Raw genomic sequence first — 19,595 nt, forward strand, 5'->3', positions numbered from 1 at the left:
TTTATAGTTAAAATTACCGTACCTATTTATTAAAAAAAATCTAACACAAAAAAATTCGAAAAACTGGCACGATGGTCCCTAGAATCCTAGCCCTCGTCTTCAAATAACTCTAAATCCAATTCTATATCATCATCGATGAATGCTTCGCAGTCCATTTCACTGTAACAAAAAAAAAATCGAAATCGGTTCATCCGTTCAGGAGCTACGATGCCACAGACAGACACACACACAGACAGACAAACAGTCAGACAGACAGACAGACAGACACGTCAAACTTATAACACCCCGTCGTTTTTGCGTCGGGGGTTAAAAACAATGATTATCCAAAAAAGTTGAAACAAACCAGCAAGCAAACTAAAAGTGACAGTTATTCAAACACTAAATAATATACCTAGAATTATCACAGTTGCCATTACTGGTCTTGCATAGGAGTGTGCATGGCATTCTTTCTCGTCTACAAGAACAACGGCCTCTACAGCTGTTCTTACATCCACATTTTACCAGCTCTCATATGGACAACCCAGCACATTATCTGGGATGCGGCGCGAGAGTTGGTAAAATGTGGATGTAAGAACAGATGTAGAGGCCGTTGTTAGGTATGTTAGTGTTTGAATAACTCTCGCTTTTAGTTTTCTTGCTGGTTTGTTTCAACTTTTTTGGATAATCATTGTTTTATTTTTTGTTACAGTGTAATGGACCGCGAAGCACTCATCGAAGATGATATAGAATAGGATTTAGAGGTATTGGAAGACGAGGGCTAGGATCCTAGGAACCATCGTGCCAATTTTTTGGATTTTTTTGTCTTAGATTTTTTTTAATAAATAGGTACTGTAACTGTAATCTTTACTTATTTTTTTTATTTTACGTAGTTTAACATCTTCCTCGTGCACATATGAGTCCTATAATGTATTTGACATCCTTAAGAGGCCTTATTCCTAAAGACGAGCGTTTTTTGCAAAATAGAACCTTTTTCATTCAAAATTATAAAGAAACTATAAATGATTATTAAAAAAATGATAATGTTCCTAAAAGTACATATCTTAAGCTAGAAAGTCAATTGGTACTACTTTAAAATATGTCTTTTTATACTTACGAAAAATCAGTTTTTTCGGAAGACGTTTTCAAATTTCGTAGTGGAATAGCTCGTTTAGAATCGTGATTGTGCTGTTAAAAATGTTATTTGGGGTAATAAATGATCACAATCCTATTTGTTATATCCTGTACGAGTTAGCTAATATTTTGACATTTTAAGATTTACTTGAAATGGTGGATAAATAACCTTCCGTATCCTCCCCATTTTTTCGATAAAAAGAGGTTTACATTATGTATTTTTCCTGCGATTCCTGCATTTTTTGTAACTCTTAAATAATATTATCCTAAACTAGAACTTCTTATTGACCTATAAAAAAAAAATCATACATATAAGACATACCTTTCTGTCGATAGATATGTTTTTAAAACACCTAAAATTCGAATAAAAGACACTGTGCTAACGCGAGCCCGCTCAGTCTGCGCCGAGCGCTCGAAGACAACGGACCTGCGTTTGATCGTCCGGCGCACCTAGCTTTCGTAAGCAGCGCGATAGTTCCGAGAAGTGCCGTAAACTGCGACTAAACAAATCTTGATCCTTTTTACACCTTATGCAATTTTAGCATTCGACATGCTTTTCATGATTTTGGATTTTAAGTTATACGTGAAGTTTGTTGAGAATTTGAATTATTATTATATTTTGGGACCATGATGAGGTTCTGGTTCTCATGATGATGGAGTCAGGCAGGAAATGTTCAACAGAACTGCTATTCTACTTATCATAACTCCACCATGTTTGGGCTCATTAGATTTGGGCCGACGAGCACCATCGAACTAGATGAGGTCCAAGGTCTCACGATGGAGTCAGGAGGTGGTCAACAGAACTGCTATTCTCCTCATCATAACCCCATCATGTTTGGGCTCATTAGATTTGGGCCGACGAGCACCATCGAACTAGATGAGGTCCAAGGTCTCATGATGGAGTCAGGAGGTGGTCAACAGAACTGCTATTCTCCTCATCATAACCCCATCATGTTTGGGCTCATTAGATTTGGGCCGACGAGCACCATCGAACTAGATGAGGTCCAAGGTCTCATGATGGAGTCAGGAGGTGGTCAACAGAACTGCTATTCTCCTCATCATAACCACATCATGTTTGGGCTCATTAGATTTGGGCCGACGAGCACCATCGATCTAGACGAAGTCCAAGGTCTCATGATGGAGTCAGGAGGTGGTCAACAGAACTGCTATTCTCCTCATCATAACCCCATCATGTTTGGGCTCATTAGATTTGGGCCGACGAGCACCATCGAACTAGATGAGGTCCAAGGTCTCATGATGGAGTCAGGAGGTGGTCAACAGAACTGCTATTCTCCTCATCATAACCCCATCATGTTTGGGCTCATTAGATTTGGGCCGACGAGCACCATCGAACTAGATGAGGTCCAAGGTCTCATGATGGAGTCAGGAGGTGGTCAACAGAACTGCTATTCTATTCATAAGACTGCTTGCACTTACATTGACATTATACTTTACATAATGCTATTAAACCTAATGAAGCGTTGTTTTATTACCTAAATCTCAAAACCCTCTAAATAAAATATGTATAGTAAGGAAGGAGCAAAAATTTAACCGCAGGCTTTCCAAACCGACGATGTTTGATCAGCTACTTTTAGAACGAACATGTACATAATTTGATTTTCACCCTTTCAAATGTTTCTAAGACGCAATGTTTTGCACAGGTCACGTCATGCACAGTTAAACTGTGGAATGAATTGTTGCCAGCGGTATTTCCGAACCGATGCGACCTTCAAACCTTCAAGAAAAGAACGTATATCCATCTTAAAGGCCGGCAACGCACCAACACTTCTGGTGCTTCGGGTGTCCATAGCCGGCAGTGATCGCTTACCATCAGGCAACTTGTCTGCTCGTTTGCCTCCTATCCCATAAAAAAAACGTTTAATAATTTTTAAGAAAAAAAAACCGCCGCCTTTTGGGTTCTGATGAAAGCTACTTGCGAATGTTACTGTGTTTGCTACTTGTGTATGTACAAATACATACATACAATCACGCCTGTATCCCATAAAGGGGTAGGCAGAGCACATGTAGAAATATGTAGGTATTTTTTAAAACTGCTTTTAATGCTTTAATTATTAAATTTTTTAAATCGGTCCAGTAACGACGGAGATATCGAGGAACAAACAAAAAAAAACAGACGAATTGAGAACCGTCCTTCCTTGAGAGATTTGAGGCGATGGTTAAAAAGTGACACAACATCATGAGCAGTTCCACTGCACCAAATGTCACTATTCTGGACGTAAGTGCATGCTGTTCTTATAAAAATATGAAAGTCACTATAACTGTGCCGTTTAGATTTAGGGAGTTCCGGTCTGACCATCATCAACAGTTCCACAGCACCAAATGTCATTGTTCCGTACGTAAATGCATGCTATTCATATAAAAACACAAAAATCGCTATATGTATGCCTTTCAGACTTGAGGAGTTCCCTGGATTTCTCCAGGATCCCATCATCAGAACTGGGTTCTGATAAAAATGGGACCAATCAGTATGCATATACATTCAATAAAAAAACAGAAATCACTATTAAACTATTCTCTAATTTCAAGTTCCTAACTAACATTTTCCTAATAAAAAAAAACAAATTGATCCCGATACAAACTTTAACCCCCTTTTTCCTCTACTAGGGGTGTAAATTTTCATAATCGATTCTTATCTCTTCGAAATTTTGTTAATGCAATCTATACAAATTTCGACTTTCTAGCTTTCGTAGTTTCGGCTCAGCGGTGTTGATTGTTGAATCAATCAATTAGGAAACCTGTATTTATATATGTATATGTAGACTACTATACTTTTACTACATTCATACACCTTATTTACTACTACCATACCATGAACAGGAAATTCCCCGTATAAAATTGAAAATTATGTTATTACCAATTTAATTCAAAACTATCAAGATTATTTGTATCGGCGTTGAAACGCGCGTTGAGTTGCAGGTGCTCGCGTACCGAGCGCCAACGCCATCTATCGATGGCCGTTTCGTGAAATTGATGAGCGCTCTAAGGAATAAGGAGTCTTAAGTCATACAAATATGGTACCAAACTTGGAATAGTAGCATAATGAATACCTCTATATAGATTGAGACCCTATTTTCCTCCAGAGCAGAAGCTACCAAAACCTCAAAAAACTAACATCAAAAATCACGGTGGCCCCACTTCGAAAATCCATCCTTGGGCCTTAAGGACCAATCCTACAAAAGGAAATCTTTGGTTCAGCAATAGCCGTATAATTTACCCTACAGACGCAACTATATAGGAAATTAGAATAAGTATGATTTTTCATTTCGAAGCACCTACTCTTTCTGATTATGTTTTTTATTTCCGCTACCCAAAGGTTGTCTGGTAGAGATCGCTCTTTAGCGATAAGACCGCCTGTTGTCTGCCTCTATTTATAATCATTTGTTTTGTCTCCGCTGTATCTTTTTTCTGTATCTCTTGCTGAGGTGTGCCAATAAAGAGTATTCTATCTATCTATCTATCTATATATTCCCTAAACCGGGTAGACAGAGCACATGAAAATTCAGTGCCACGTCAATAATTAATTACATAATTTTAATAATTAATGACATATTACAATGTAAGTTATTGATGAACTAAACATCGAAAAGAAGTCACTAGTCTCACTTCGTTCGTGCTAGAAAAATGCCTAGGTATATATATAAGTCAAAAATAAGCATTTTACGTATATATCAAATATGGAATATGCTTCATAACACAGTCAAACGTTGGAAAACACCCGTTCCAATAAGCAATTCAAGTCTCGTCCCAATTTTAAACAATCCCTTCGATCATGTTTCAAGTACCTACCACTCGTTGCAAACTTTCTGTTCCCGAATAGTTTATTTCATTAACCATCCCATGGATATCATTTTACCTTGCGATAACGACCTATCTAGTCTAGTTATTCTGGTGCTACCATTCTTTACTTTTAACAGGTGGATATCATCAAGCAAAATAAAGACATTGACAATATGATTTCTGTCTTCTGTCGTAAATTTTTTAGAATAAAAATCGGTCCAATGCCTGGCGATTACAGAATTCGCTGTGTGGAATTGGAAAAAAGGTATTTCACAATAGTGACAGTGTGACAGTAGGCTACTTGATTTTTTTTAAAGTCTGTCGTATATGATTAAGCACTGTCCAACTAACTGAAATAAAATATTACCATATTTTATTATGATTTAAAAACAGCAAAAAATATATTTAAAATATACTTTTCTGTAATCAGGCGGAAACAACACAGTCATGTAAATCTACATATACATTATCTATGCATCAGGTCATTCTATTCGAAAACAACATTTTCTGACTTTTTAAGTATGGAGGCATAAAGTTCAATATGTCAGCGATTGTTTTGACGTGCATTAAGGATCGAATTCGATGAATTCACTTCATCGCTGACAGCGTTTTCGGTGGCCAAAATAAATAAAAAATTACACACATTTTTAATCGAAAATACGTAGTCAAAATACACTTTTTATACCCAAAATCTAATAAATATTATTTTCTTTTTTATGTCAAATACTACAAAATAAAATATAAAATAAATAATATTGCAAAGAGGCCAGGTCAGAAGTACTCGAAACCGACGAGCGTGTATGAGAAATGTTATGAAAGTGTGTGAAGCGAAAGTGGTTTGTCAGGATCGTAGTAAATGGAAATCCGTGATCTCTGCCTACCCCTCTGGGAAACAGGCGTGATTGTATGTATGTATGTATGTATGTACTACAAAATACAATCATTTACTGTGCCAAATTCGATATGAGTCTAGTAGCCTATTGTCGCCCAATAGTGACACTTCGCCATTCATTGCCTGTTCAACAAGGAATTATTGAACTATCTGTTCTCAGCTCTATACTTATCACTGTTATCAGCCCAGAAATAGGGCACAGAATTGTCAGTGTCATGTCACTGTGGTGAAATACCCAAATGATGAAGTATACGTTCTGTTTCAGTCAATTTTTATACGAAACCCCAAAAGTAAACCAACGTTTTCTCCTATTAAGAAATAGCTTCACTCCCCACAATACCCGTTTAATCCACATTACTTCCAAGGCCTACAAGATAATTTCCTTAGGGACCCGGATTCAAACGTCTTAGAGCTGATGTTACACAACGGTGCATTGATGGAATTAATTGGCCTAAATGGTTACACTAAGGGTTCCTTTTTTAAATATTTAAAGTATTTCGTATCTTGTAATTCCTTGGAAAAAGGTGGCTAAAGTTTATATGACACTACCGTCAAAATTTTAAGTGTAAGGCTTGAGTGGACGTGGAGCGTTCGGCGGGGCGTGGAGCGAGGCGGGCGAGCGTGCGTGCACCCTATGCAGCGTCGACTCAGGACACTTGTAAAGAGTATGGTGCGCATTGGTGCCGTTGCAAATGATTATTTTATTACATCGGTTAAGAATTAATCATACCTACTATAGGTATTTTTATTAGCAAAGATCTTCATTTCCAAGTGTTTTATTTAAAAAGTCAACAAAGTTAAGGAAAATTTACATCTTCTCCACTTTGTCTTCAAATTGCCTAATTACCTCCCTATTACCTCCTTTTGAACCACATTTATTTTTATCTCAAACAAACGTAACACCTTAATTACCGCGAGAAAACATAGCTCCTAATCACCCAGAAGGCCCAATTATCACCAGTCCCTAGCGTTCGCAAAAAAATCTCCAGAAAAAACAAAAGGAGGAATCCCCCAGGAAATACGAGCAAAAGATTAATAGCTGTGCCGAGTGGGCCCGGACAGCGGTGAAAAATGAGGAGCTATGGAACCTTTTGGCAGATATGAAGGCACTGGAGACAGATGCAAAGCGGGTCCCGAAGGGCAAGATGCTGAGGTCAAGTTTAAGATTGAGAGGATTTTGTCACGAACTCAAGTCTTCGTATATGAATATTTTTTTAACTCCCGACGCAAAAACGACGGGGTGTTATAAGTTTGACTTGTCTGTCTGTCTGTCTGTCTGTGTGTGTGTATGTGTCTGTCAGTGGAATCGTAGTTCCCGGATGGATGAACCGATTTAAACTTAGTTTTTTTTGTCTGAAAGCGGAGTTAGTCAGGAGTGTTCTTAGCCGTGTTTCATGAAAATCGGTCTGCTATGTCGCGGTCGGGGCTTTTTTCAAAATTTTAATTTTGTGGTTAGTTCTTTATTTGTTTCAGTCAAATAGGCCAACTAGTTGGTTGTCACAGTAAATGGGCTACTTGCCTCCTAGTCAAATCAGATTCTTTTTAAGAACTGTCAAAACGAATTCCAAAGTTTTGCTAATATGGAATTAATATGAAATCGAATTGAGTGACGTCACGGTCAACTCAGTTACTACCTATATCTTATATATAGGTAGTGATATATTTCTACCTGACTTTTAAAATATAAATTCAATTTAAAAATAACTTTCATCCATGTTTATATTATATTTATTATGTAATGCTTTATTTTGTGCATGGCATAAAATATTTTTCTCCACACCAACTGGTAAAGGCTTACTTTGCTATTCGAAAACAGATAGCAAAATTGCATTTTATCCTTTTATCCACAAGAGTGCAAAGTAATTTCATACAAATTTTAACTTCACGTCTTGAGCTGGCTGGTATAATTTACGTGTAAATGATGATTTTGAAATATAAATATTGATTAGATTGATAGATTTGATTTAGTTTGATGTTTTATAGTCAGTATTTTGTTTGTGTTGGTGTGGTGAAAAATTTTGTGTTTCACTCGGTGGCAAAGTTTGTTTAACCTTCGTGCCTTGAAACCCTCGCAACGCTCAAGATTCCACTTTTTGGAATCTTTCGTTTGCTCGGGTATCAATATTGGACCGTGCGGTTAAACAACAACTTTGCCCCCTTGTAAAACAAATAAGTAACTATTATTTTAATAACAGTCAAGTTTCCTATTTTCTCCAGTGTCAAAACTACTCTATCTACATTACTTTTTGTGGCATTGTTATTACTGACGCTGTAACTTAACTGTCAAATTCTTTGAAAAATTGTGATGAAAGATCAATAACAGAACTTTCAACTTTCTTTATTTCAGTCCGACACACATTTTGTCAAAACAAATGCAGATATATTACCGGATAATGCAGATTTCATATATACCTACCTTAGATCAAGCACATGCATACTTAGTCGTTCTTAGTCTACATAGTACTTGTAGGTTAAAATAAAAATGTTATCAAAATCTCTTCCAATTTTCAAAAATCAGCTTAAATTATACTATCTCTATCTTAGTTGCCATTTTTAGGGTTCCGTAGTCAACTAGGAACCCTTATAGTTTCGCCATGTCTGTCTGTCCGTCCGTCCGTCCGTCCGTCCGTCCGTCCGTCCGTCCGTCCGTCCGTCCGTCCGTCCGCGGATAATCTTAGTAACCGTTAGCACTACCAATATGTACTCGTATATCAATCACGCCAACAAAGTGCAAAAATAAAAAATGGAAAAAAATGTTTTATTAGGGTACCCCCCCCCCCCTACATGTAAAGTTGGGGCTGATATTTTTTTTCATTCCAACCCCAACGTGTGATATATTGTTGGATAGGTATTTAAAAATGAATAAGGGTTTACTAAGATCGTTTATTGATAATATTTATATTTTCGGAAATAATCGCTCCTAAAAGAAAAAAAAGTGCGTCCCCCCCCCTCTAACTTTTGAACCATAAGTTTAAAAAATATGAAAAAAATCACAAAAGTAGAACTTTATAAAGACTTTCTAGGAAAATTGTTTTGAACTTGATAGGTTCAGTAGTTTTTGAGAAAAATACGGAAAACTACGGAACCCTACACTGAGCGTGGCCCGACACGCTCTTAGCCGGTTTTTATTTATTGTATTTATGTATGTATGTATGTATTATGTATATGTAAGGTATATTTATTTATGTATTCGGTATATATGTATGTGTGTTTGTGTTGGTTTTCTCTATATTTTTTATTGTTCTTGCACTGCCTGTTAACTTTTGTTTCTGTTCCGTTTTTCCAGCTACCCTAAGGTCGTCTGGAAGAGATCGCTTTTTAGCGATAAGACCGCCTGTTGTTACCTAGTTATACTCTCACTCAACATTCTGTATATTTATTAACATGTAAAATGGTGCAATAAAGAATATTTACTTACTTACTTATAGTAACTAAAATAGAACGGTATACTCTGACAAGTTACGGTTGCCACAAGACACTATTATCGTTTCTTTTTACGATTCTTACCTCCACGTATTTGAGGTCTACAAACTACCCGCATAAAAATAGAACTGTCATAACGTTAAGCATTAGTCGCAGCTTTGTTCGCAGGTTTCACCAAAGGTTTCAGAAAAAAGGTCTAAGCTCTTGGGAGTTAAAGGACTTCACAGTCTCATATTAAACCTCGTCACGCAGACAATTTGATATTAACTGTGATCATCGTCATCCTCCATGCGTTATCCCGGCATTTTGACACGGCTCCTGGGAGCTTGGGGTCCGCTTTGACAACTAATCCCAAGATTTGGCGTAGTCACTAGTTTTTTCCAACAATCTCACCTTCCAACCCGAACTAGATCTTATTGGAATTAGTTCCATTTTCTCTCGATGTTTTCCTTCACCGAAAAGTGACAGGCAAATATCAAATGACATTGATCGACATTAATAAAAAAACCGGTCAAGTGCGAGTCGGACTTGCTCACCGAGGGTTCCGTACAAACTTTCAATACTTAGTTGAATTATCAAAATGTTATTCATAGAACTCTACAGATTTGACTAAATCCCTCAAGACTCAATTTCCTTCATAACAGTAATATTTTAATATAAAATCTTATTGTTAGACAACGTCCAAATAAAATCAAGACTATTCGACTTCAATAGTTTACGACTTACGACATGTCGCAAGGACGCTCCTGAACCGACCTCATTATATCAGGAAAAACGCGATGTAGGAAATGAGCGTTCAACGTACAGCGACATCCATCGGCAAATTGAGTAAACTAATGCGCGCGAGCTAGTATGGAAGATGATTTTTATGGAATAATTGTTTATTGTAACCGATTTTAACCACTTTGCCTCTATTTGAAAGCAGGTAATTTCATTGTTATTTTGTTAAAAAATACGGATACAATAAAGACTCGCAAGGGTGTTGAAATTGAAAATGTAAATCTGAAAGGTTTTTATAAATAAATAAAAAGTTTTCAAAATACGTATACGATTTTATTTTTCCTGTAATATTCATTATAATAGCCATGTTTGGTGAAAATTTCATAAATTTATGTTGGTAAACTTCGGAGATAAGGGGGGGGGAACGGTATTATTTTTTACATTTTCCTTCAAAAAACATTTTTTTTTTCTACAACCGAAAAATTATAAAAAATAGTTTTGATATGTACAATTTGAGCTCTTTTTAATGATACCCCACTTGACCTAGTTACTTGAAATTTTCAGTTTGCCCACTTTCATTTTGGGCATTTTCTATCATTTATATTAATTAATTGAAATAAAAAATACTTTCAACTTGTAGAGGTTCACAATGTTTATAACTATTCCAAATTTCTTATACATATTGCACCATAAGGACTACCACCGAGTCAGCTGTGCACGTTCACCGACCTGCCGCACGAGGCGCAAGATCAGCATAACACGACTTTACCTAACTAATGCAATTCTATTAGCACGCACTCTTGATTCAGACTTCGAACAATTGTCATCGCACTTAGGCTATAATTTTTGTATCTTTGATTTTAATTAAATTAGTAATAAAAGTTTTTGGTTTTTTTTCGGACCTCCGATTGTAGCTATCGTAATTGGCGCAGTCGGTAGGATACTCGCGGGTCGAATTCGTGAATATTTCGGGTTCTCTAAAAATCGAGACCGCGCGTTCGCGAGCCACCCGGGTTGGCTATCAAGCACCGCTGCCGAGTATCCAGAATCTACGAGCTGCAAACCGGAGGCGAATCCAGCTATCGATTCCCGTGAAGGACCAAGAATGAAGCATATGTGAGTACCCCTGAATTGTTCTTGTGTGCTTGCTTCCCTATACTGTATATCCTTATTTTCCATAATTTTTCATCCCAAAAAATCGGGATCTCGGGAACCTGCACCGGGTCAGGTTCGACGGGCAACACTAGATTTACGTAGGAATTTAGACAACTTAGAGTTAGGAAGTCCCTTAGATAGTTCAGTAACCTTATTTGAGTCCGATACAATAATGTCCGCGACCCCAGAGGATGTTTACAAGACCTTGCGTCTAGTCCCAGAATTTGACGGCAATCCTAATATCCTTACGCGATTCATTAAAATATGTGATCAAGTAGTCGACGCTTATGTACGTAATGAAGCCGGAAGAGAATTGCTCAATCTATGCGTTGTTAACGGAATACTAAATAAAATAACTGGTACTGCTGCAAGCATTATTAATAGTAATGGCATTCCTGATAACTGGTTAGGTATTAGGACAGCCCTTGTTAACAATTTCTCTGACCAACGTGACGAGACAGCGTTATACAACGACCTCTCAATAGCCAGCCAGGGTAATAGGACACCCCAAGAGTTTTACGACCATTGCCAGACACTTTTGAGCACAATGATGACGTATGTTACGTTACACGAAATTTTAGGCACTACTATAGAAGCTAAACGGACTCTTTATAGAAAGATAGCTATGCAAGCTTTTGTACGCGGCCTGAAGGAACCCTTGGGATCACGCATTAGGTGCATGCGACCAGAAACGATTGAGAAGGCCCTAGAATTCGTGCAGGAAGAACTCAATGTAATGTATGTGCAACAGCGAGGAGATACTGCTAAAGCGCATCAACCTAATAGGGTAGCTTTGCCCTCGCCAGCCGCAGGGTTTACGCCACCACGTCCATTCCATTCGCCCCAGATACCGAATTGGTCACTGCCTTTTGGTCAGCGCCCGACGCAACAAGCTACGCAACCACCTAAATTTAACCCAACGCAAGCGTACCCTCAAAACCGTATGCCCACTAGGACGCAACAGATGTTCGGCGCCCGTCCCCCTAATTACAACCCTCAAAGTAACGTTTTTCGACTACCCCCTAGGAATAACCCCCAGTACGGATCGAATCCTAAGCCTATGAGTGGAGTTCAGGCTTATTCTCCAAAGGTATTGCCCATGTCAAATCAGCCCTCTTTTAAACCACGCGAAATTCACATGAACGAATGTTCATACAATGCCGGTGGTTCATACTATGATAACTATTACATGCAACCGGAATATAATTACGATACCACAGTGACACATGATGATTATACGGAATCTGATCCCGCCGTTGGTCCCGACGTCGAAGCAGAGTATTATGATTATCAGTACAGCAACGAGACTTTACCTGCCGCCAGCACTAGTGAACAGCCAAATTTTCAAAAGGACAGCAGCTCACGAGAGCCAGAATAGAGATAAATCTACAGTCTCAAAGGAAACTGCCTTATATTCAGATCAGCGACCCACCACTCAAACTTTTAATAGACACTGGCGCTAACGAGTCCTTTATCAGCCCCGAGGCAGTACAACGCTATTTCCCAAATTTTCCCCTTAAGTACGACCCTTTCGAGGTCACCAACGTTCACGCCGTGAGCCGAAATGATTATTCGCTAACGATACCCTGTTTCCCGGATCTTAATGACACTGGTGATATAAAACTATTTATATATCGTTTTCACGACTATTTTGATGGTCTGATAGGATATAATTTATTAACGAGTTGGGAAGCTAATGTTGACTTTAAAACACACACTTTATTCACCCGAACTTCAAGCAATCCGATACGAGTATATCACTCGAGCCAAGCAAATAATTACTTCGAGGAAATAATCCCGGCAGGCACGTCGAAAATAATAAAAGCCCCGATTAACACCGCAGACGGTGAGGTCTTAGTAAGAGACCAGATAATTAGCAATTGCATGATTCATGCCTGTTTTACAGTGGTTAAAAACAGCCGTGGATATATAGAGGTTGAAAACCAATCCCAGAATGACGTCATTTTCTCGCTCGACCAGCCAGCTCAAGCTGACCTCCATAGTATCGAGTGCATGCGCACCGAACTGTGCCCTAGTACACGCGCAGAGGACGTAGTATCGCGCCTGCGCACGGAACATTTGAACGAGGAAGAGGCGACTAATTTAAAATTACTTTGTTCCCAATATGCCGACGTTTTCTATATTGAGGGAGAAGCCCTTACATTTACCAATAAAATTAAACACCGAATTAGGACTACCGACGAGGTACCAGTTTATACGAAAAGTTATCGGTATCCATTTATACACAGACAGGAGGTTCGAGATCAGATAGCTAAGATGCTCGAGCAAGGAATAATTCAACCCTCCGACTCTGCTTGGAGCTCCCCTATCTGGATTGTACCCAAAAAGGTGGATGCTTCAGGGAAGCAAAAATGGCGCCTTGTGGTCGATTTCCGCAAGTTAAAAGATAAAACTTGAGAGCCTAGATGATGGACCCGGAGTTCTGCCCTACAAACTTGGACCCATGCGACTTACGACTCATTACCATACCTACCTGCAATATATACAACTTGACGAAATAAAAGATAAAATTAGTTTAACCTTTGGACAGCTACAGATATGCAAAGCTAGACTAGTTAACGACACGTACCTTTTATATGAAAATCAAATAATATATCTAGTAAATAAATTACAGAAAGTGGCAAGTCAGCTTGAAACCTTAGAACCGGCACGAGTTAAGAGAGGTCTCGTGAACGGACTAGGGACAGTAATTAAAAGCATCAGCGGAAACCTAGACCAGTCGGATGCCATTAACTATAATAACCTTATCAAAAACTTACAACTGAACCAGAATAAAATAGTTTCAGAGTTAAATAGTCACGTGAGCCTAAGCAAGGATTGGGCAAGTCGCCAAGGCAGTATATTAGACACCCTGGTGGAAAATCAAAAGAAAATTAACGCCACCTTAGAGGTAATTTTAGATAGTAATGCTTACAGAGAAAATAGTTTAATTAAATATGCAAAATTTGCCCAACTTTTAATAATTTTAAGCGAAAACGTGGAAGATTTGAGCCAGGAGCTTTTAAGAATAGAAAATAGTTTAGCATTTATCCGTAGTTCTAGTGCTCATCATTCTATGATAGAGATTAGCGTTCTAAGAAGCATGTTAGACAAGTTAAAATTATTATACGGTAGCGATAGAGTCCTAGACTTAGAGTTGCGAGAATATTATGACATAATACGCCCGGGATCCTATTACACCGATAGCGAAATAGTAATTACATTTCAATTTCCTATAATAGCGTCGGAGGTTTTCGACCTATTTAGACTGTCCATTGTACCCAATCGAAACCAAGAAGTCCTCATCCCACCATATCCCTTCCTAGCAACACATGAGGATTCATTCATGTACATGGAGGCAGAATGCCCGAAGTTTAACCACCACTATGTCTGCGAGAAAGGAGCTAGCCTTCAACTTCGGACATCACCAGACTGCATCAACAGATTGATCAAGAATGAAGACACGGAAGGATCCTGCCATCCCGCTACAGTATCCCTGTCAAGGCCAGCCATGGAGGAACTGGATGGTCAACATTATATCATCTCACTTCCGCGACCAACGAAAATACAGTTATCCTGCAACAGAGAAGATTTCACTACACTACAAGGAAGCTATCTAGTTACTATCCCACTGAAATGTTATCTACGAACAGCGGAGTTTACAATCACCAACGACAAGGATGTAATAAAAGGACATCCTATAAAACTAGCCGACATCCCCCGCGAAGCTAACGATCAAGCTAACACGGTACGCCCTCACATCAGTCTGAAATCCATGGACCTCAAAGGACTACACGACGCCGAGAGTAACCTCATATTCGAGACTCCTCTCCAGTTGGATGCGAGTCCGTCAAACACGTTATACCACACAACTATACCGCTGTACGTCACCCTAGTACTAGGTGCAGGCGCACTTACGTTCGCAATCTTAAGAAAATTCTACAGGCACCGTTCAACTGAAATCTCACCAAAACCAGAGCCAAGTAGCAGAACACTCAACGACGGAGCCTCAGTAAACTTAGAGACACACCGAACACAGGATAAACTCCCGTCGATATTTTCACTAAACGTGGGAAAATAATCGCCGATCTGTGGATGGAGGAATTACATATTGCACCATAAGGACAACCACCGAGTCAGCTGTGCACGTTCACCGACCTGCCGCACGAGGCGCAAGATCAGCATAACACGACTTTACCTAACTAATGCAATTCTATTAGCACGCACTCTTGATTCAGACTTCGAACAATTGTCATCGCACTTAGGCTATAATTTTTGTATCTTTGATTTTAATTAAATTAGTAATAAAAGTTTTTGGTTTTTTTTCGGACCTCCGATTGTAGCTATCGTAATTTGCTATAAGTAGTTCTCGAGATATTTAACAATGTGACAGACGGACAGACAGACGGACAGAGTCGCACCATAAGGGTTCCTGTTGTACCTTTTTGGTACGGAACCCTAAAAAGGTTTTACAAGAATTTATGGGCTGAAACCGACTAGGCAAGATCGATTGGCCGCTACTACAAGAATTTTAAAAACTGCATTCAAAGTTTTCCTTTAGATTTTTTTTTAATAAGTTACACTATAAAAATAAAATTCACAATGGCCTAAATAAAGAATCTCAAAACACTGGCTTAAAAGAAAAGCGAGAAAACATATGAAAGCGTGGAAATGAAGCGGAAGGGATAATGCAGGCGTGGAGAGAATATTGCTCCTCCCGGAAAATTAGGTTGCTATCTGCGTGAGATCAGTGAAGTGCGAGTCGGGGCTTGGTATCACATTTTTTCACAGAATATATAATAGTACAAGTACAGAAGGCCCACTGCTTTGATGTTCACAAAATGACGCCTTTTTAAATGCCTACAAAATTCTAACAAAGAAACGAGCCGCACGTGCGCAGCGTCGGACGATAGAGTTGCCTATGGATTAAAAGGAATTAATACTCAGATAAAATGTTATACTATTATAGTCAAGTTTTGAGTACTCTCTAGTTATATATACAGTATTCATATATTTTTGTTTAAGTCCCAACATCGCAAGCCTTATTGAACTTTTCCGTGGGACAATCAATAGTAGATCTGTTGAAGATTGTCCTATTTTATTCATGATGGCTATTTAACTAAGCATTATTAGCCATTCCACACGCGGACATCTCATATGAACCTTAAAAAATTATTTGCGACGTAAAGTAACAACGGAAAGTACGAACGTGCGTTCCGTTAGAACGCGCGCCACCCCTGATTAGGCCGCGAACTCGCGGCCGCCAGCATGTACTTGTAGCGCGGCGATAGAATCGCGGAGTGAGCTGCCCCTGATTTTTTTGACACGTTTTTAGAATAATACAAGGGTATTTGCTGCTGGGCATTACTTTTGATAGCCCATTACAGATTACAGGCGCCATCTTGGATTTTTTCTATTGAAATCCTTCCGGCATCCGATACCTGATAGTGTGGAAACAGACTAATAGTACATTACGATACAAGTGCGAAAAGGAAATTCGTAACTCGTGTCGATTTAAAACACTCCCTTCGATCGTGTTTTAATTTATCATCACTCGTTTTGAACTTCCTTTTTTACGCACTTGTACCGTAATGTACTATGATTTTAAGTCTAGGAAACTACCATGTTTCGCGGGTACATTTTTTTCGGCATTTGACATATTATTACTCCTAAATCGGAAGTGGCATAAGCCTTCACAAATAATCAAGGGTAGGATCCACATCCGACTCCCTCTCGACAAGACCCTAAACACAGCGAGTGAATTATATAGCGTAAAACCTTAGCTTTTCCCTCTACTATCAGATTTTCACGTTTTAAAATACGTAACTCGATATCGTAAACGTCCAAGAAAATGTATCCACATTATGGTTTAATAGTTATTTGTTATACAAGGGGGCAAAGTTGTATTTTTACGTCGAGTGGTTCGAGAATAGAATCCTAAACTTGCGAGTTTTTTAACACACGAGAAGAACAATACATTTGCACCCGAGTGTAACACAAAACTTTTCCCCTCACTATAGCGAGGAAACTACAATGCAAAAAATGCGTTTATCACTGCTTCTAGTAGTTCCACAGGTGGTAAATCATCTTTATTACTAGATTCACCTACTTTTATCAATTTTAAAGCAGTTAATTTGACTGTATTCAAGGTCATTTTACTTTACCCACTAGTGGATAAAATTCGTTTTTACACGCCGGTATTAAAGGACAAAACAGGTGTTTCCGAGCTAGTGAAGGGGAAAACATATAAATTGGGTCACTCACGTGTAAAAAGTCGAAAAACGTTCGACATGTTTCGCTCCGTAACGAGAAGCATCATTGAGCTTACACTTTGCTTCCATAGGCTCTACTTTTAGGTTCTTAAAAAAAGTAAATAAACACTTTTTATATTTATTGTCTTCGGTTATCGCGACAGTTACTCATGAAATAAAACTATGGAAACGGGTTATATCGCGTATAACAATGGCCATTGGTGTGGCAATGGGGTCTCCGGTGTCTCCAGTAGTCGCACTTGCCAAAAAGTCTTTAAGACGAAGTTCGGCCTGGCCAGCCATATTCAACATCATCATCATTGGCCTTCACGTCTGTTGCAGACGATTTATGGTGTATATTAGACCGATGCGAGACCGACATAGTCTACCGCAGAACTGACGAGAGGAGTTTGCGGAAATCGGCGCTGAAACACCTTGGCGTCGCTTCTGTCTCTTATCAGCGAGTGCAAACCATGATGACTCATTACAAATTTTGCGATCCTCCACAATGCATTTGCGCAACTCCGTTCGTTGTTCTGCAACCTCCAGCAATATTAGAGCCCATAAAAGGCGTGATCCATAGTTGCTGAGGTTGCCGTCACTGAAATCGGTGAGGAGTACTATTATATAAAAGTAGTGTTTCAACATTCTTCCCGTGGTCCGTCACCACATGAACGTATTCTAAGTGTAAGGCCTGAGTGGACGCTCGGAGCGGAGCGTTCGGCGTGGCGTGCAGCGGGGCGAGCGAGCGTGCGTCCACCCTATGCAGCGTCGACTCAGGACACTTGTATGAACTTCAATCGTTTGACATGCACTCTTACGTCAGAAACACAATCATGGTAGGAGCCCAGTTTATCACCGCGGCAGATGCGTATCGGTGCGGAAAATGGTATGCGACCGTCTTTTGTTTATATAACTCCCGGCTTTATTGGGTTCCGTATGTAAATATAAGCACTATTAATATGGTTTATGCGTTGGGACCCCTTTATGGGGTGGTTGATTTAAGGTTGCCACCGTGACACGGTTCGCGGGCGTATGGTTTTATTGGATTGAGACTGTTTCTGTTTGATAAAAATGTATGTAAGTACGTAAGAATTATCTTGAAGGTTGTGTAGATAAAAGTGTGGCGAAGAGGAATATTCTGTGTGAACTTAATGTGTGAATACTGTGAATTTTGTCGCAGTCACCATACAGAACATTGGAGCAGGATACCTGGAATCAAGGATTATTTATTTATCCAGAATTTACAATTTTCATACTAAGAATCGTACCTACATTTTTTAGCGCCATCTAGTAAATACTATCATAACTGCACAGATGATGCCTACTTTATTTTTTTCATAATGTGTAATAGGTATTGTCGTGAATGTCGTGATATCATGAAATTAAAATAAAGAAGCATGTCATTTGTTATTATAAAAAATAAGAACACGCAAAAATATTAGGGGAAAATATGATTTTGGCCAGTTTCAGGCTGCGAAACAGCGCCATCTAGTTTTAAGCCTAAAAGGCCCATACATTTTAGGGGTACGCTTTTTTGTATGGGCTTTGTCTCTCCCGGTATTATGGTCCTTGCCTGGAACCAAGGAGTTTAGAATCTTTATAAACTTGGTTGCAAGTAACCTGTTCATAATTATAGTAAAAAGCAAAGTAAGAGTCCACTTAATTTGTATGTATGTTAAAGTACTCTAAAAGCGCCTATCTCTAAGATTTCCATTAAAGATAGGCTAGTTTTTCCGTTTTAGAATTCCTTGCTGCGTACCAATGATAAACCCTATTTTATGCGATACCCGATAAGAAATCGATACCGTTTAGTAAAGTTGTATTAAAGCATTAAAGTGCTTGTAAAAAGTAATAACTGTGTGTCATTAAAAGCGGGAACTTTCCTGCTTACCGTACTTAAAGGAGGCCGAAAGTTCGCCGGTGGCCACACAAATAAATAACGTTTATTTTTATTTTTTGTATTCCCAAACTAATGGGGTGTCCCAGAAGTAAAGAGAAATTTATTTTCAGTTTTTTTAATATAAAGTAAACATCAAAGGTAATAATTTTGGTTGAAAATAATAACAAAAGTAATTAAATTATTATGTTTATATTAAATTTGCGTTGGCAACACCTTTGTAAGCAATTTTTCTTAAATTTTCTGAGGCCCGCCGCATTACGGCCGTTCCTGATTTTGCAGCCACTTCTTTGGACAATTTGGTCCATATTTGCTTGAAAGCTTTTATGGATTTAGGTTTCTCTGG

The sequence above is a fragment of the Leguminivora glycinivorella genome, chromosome 10, assembly GCF_023078275.1.
Source record: "Leguminivora glycinivorella isolate SPB_JAAS2020 chromosome 10, LegGlyc_1.1, whole genome shotgun sequence".
Classification (NCBI taxonomy): domain Eukaryota; kingdom Metazoa; phylum Arthropoda; class Insecta; order Lepidoptera; family Tortricidae; genus Leguminivora; species Leguminivora glycinivorella.